The sequence below is a fragment of the Desmodus rotundus genome, chromosome 3, assembly GCF_022682495.2.
Source record: "Desmodus rotundus isolate HL8 chromosome 3, HLdesRot8A.1, whole genome shotgun sequence".
Taxonomy (NCBI): domain Eukaryota; kingdom Metazoa; phylum Chordata; class Mammalia; order Chiroptera; family Phyllostomidae; genus Desmodus; species Desmodus rotundus.
Window position 1 is genome coordinate 166,751,505 of NC_071389.1, and position 2,466 is coordinate 166,753,970.

Sequence of the window (2,466 nt, forward strand, 5' to 3'; positions counted from 1 at the left end):
TTCCAAAAGCCCATGGTGTTTTTAATATAAAAATACAGTAGCATAATTTCTGCATATGCCAAGTATAACCTAATCATAACTTTGCCCATCTGCTGATTTAATGTAATCATGGGCATGCTGGATGACAATATACTTGCTTGATTCACCCTACATTATATATGTAAAATAAAATCATTACAACTTTATGTCAAGATGTAAATCTTTCTGGTTTTGATTTGCGCCTCTTTCCTCTTAACACAGAGCTGTGTGCGCACGCACCTCCAATTTATCCAGGATTACCTGAGAAAGCACATTCTAAAGTATTATCCAACTTTGGTAACTCAATGAGGTTGCTCTTTCTTACAACAGAACGTTTCTGAAACAAATGCCAGAACTGAGTCTCTTGCTTTGTTACCATTTTCTACAAAGTATAATTTTCCCTTTGTTTTTATAATGTGCTACCTTTTGAAGTAACTTCTCAGCATAAAAAATGCTGAGGACACCTATTTACTTGCACAAATATTCCTAGTCTTAATTCTCTAACTAGGATTCTTCAAATTTGATTCTCAACTTTAAAACAAACATAAAAACAAAAGACTAAAGAATAATTGCACCCATTTAACATGGTTTTTCTAATTTTTTCATTCCCCACACGGCAGGGTTTTTCAAAGGAGCACAAAAAGTACACCCTATTTGTTTCTCATTCTAAACACATCCCAACCAATGGGAAGCATTATCAGCCATCTTAAGGAGAAGAACACAAAGTGCAAAAAGCTAAGACAGACCAAACCAAAAACATTTTTATTCATTGTACTTCTTTTCAGAAGAGAATTTTTCACATAAAAGTACTTTGATGAACCTATGCAATAAACAAAAGTCATCATAATTTAACAACATATTCTAGACTACTTTCCCTCCCCTCAAAAAGTCACAAGAATGGCTAATTCACATACAATACCTCTCAGCTACTCGGGAGAGAGTATAATAAACTTAATTGTTTTATACATCCTGAGGTATACGAAGAAAAGCAAATTAAACACAAAGAGATTTCCATTACCTTAAACACACATATATGATTGAGACAATGAACTTTCAAAAACCTTCACTGGATAAGTAAAATGGCTTTAAATAACAGACCCTGCCTTTAAAGTAGTGACCCGACAAGTTTAAGCCCCCACTCCATCCGCAACCGCCAAAAGGCAGGGTCTCATGTGTGCATCCCCATCTGACAACAAGGAAGCACAAATTAAAACACTTCAAGTTGTTTCCTCGGACTTTACCCGTAATAAAGCTAATACTCAGGCCTTTTCTAAGAAATTGGCTTCTAGCAAAACTTATCAGGAGTTATGTGAAATAGACAAGAACGTTGGTTCTGCATTTTATCAAGAGAAGAACAGAACCACACTTTTGGACAAGCCCCTATTTCTTCCAGCACCACCAGCTCAACCCCGCCCAACCCCGCCCCCCCCCATTTCTTTTTACATCTTTCCTCTAAACTTACAACCCGAAAAGCGATCCACAAAAGTAGCATCAGTAAACGGGAGGCCACTGGTTCTGAAAATAAAAGTTTGCTCTTCTGCTGTCAACCTGACAACTTTCTAAAGGTGAAATGTCTTGTACTCAATCGGGGACAACCCTTCTCATTCGCATGAAAAGACCACTCGTTTGTCCGCAATAGTAAAGGTGCAGAAAGGAAGTGGGAGAAAATGATGTGCAAAGAAGGGTCGACGGTTCCAGGGACCGGTTTGGAGAACTCCGTGGCTTCTGGGAACAGGGCGGCTTTACTGTGTCTGAAAAATGTTTAGCAATCTGACGCATCAGTTTTTAGGAATGGTACACAAATAGCCCCCACAATTGAAGAGCCATGCCTAGAATCCTTCCCCTCGGTGACATCAGCTGGAGGGCAAGGGACAGAAGAGCGCGAGATACCAGGAGAGGATCCACGACATTTGTTATTGTTTACCAAGCCCAGGCAGGGACTGGGAGCCGGGCGCTCGAGGGCCGACGAGTAGAAGGGTGAGAGGAGCAAGAAAGAACAAAGATTCCTCCCCAGGCTCGAAGCTACCTCTCCAGACACACGGGGCCAGTATTACCCCGGGGAACAAGAGGGCCAAGGCCGTGGTCGAAGCTTCAGCGGAGGTATTACCAGCCCCGAAATTAGCCCGGCTTTCCCTGGACACCCAAAGACACACAAGATCTCTTTCTTCTGCTCGCAGAGTTAGGGCAGGTGAGGCGAGCCCGGCCCCCCTCCCAGCCCCGGCCGCCGAGCGCCGCATCCGCGCACTCACCTGCCTCCGGTCGCGCCCGCGGCCGGCTCAGCCTCCACACGGACCACAGCCGGCCCGGCGCCCGTCCGCTCCCTCCTGCCAGCTCCGCCTTCGCCCCGCCCCCGGGAGGTGGGCCTGGCGGCCGCGCCGGAATCTCGGGGCAGCCTCCCTGAACTCTCGCGAGCCCTCCCTCCTCGGATTCTTGGTGGCTGGGCCCGTC

The 2,466-nt window shown here is 45.2% G+C and overlaps 1 protein-coding gene across 3 annotated transcripts in view; it reads right to left on the reverse strand.

Annotated features, from left to right (window-relative positions):
• Nucleotides 1-2,346, reverse strand: part of STK38L (serine/threonine kinase 38 like) — a 72,970-nt gene extending 70,624 nt beyond the window's left edge. For 2 of the 3 annotated variants that reach the window (XM_045184099.3, XM_024575393.3), the window contains exon 1: nt 2,268-2,317. The gene's annotated coding sequence lies outside the window, so the exon portion shown is untranslated. Of the gene's footprint in view, nt 1-2,267 lie in introns of all 3 variants that reach the window. The other variant, XM_071221059.1, reaches the window with a different exon arrangement.
• Between the last annotated feature and the right edge of the window lie 120 nt (nt 2,347-2,466).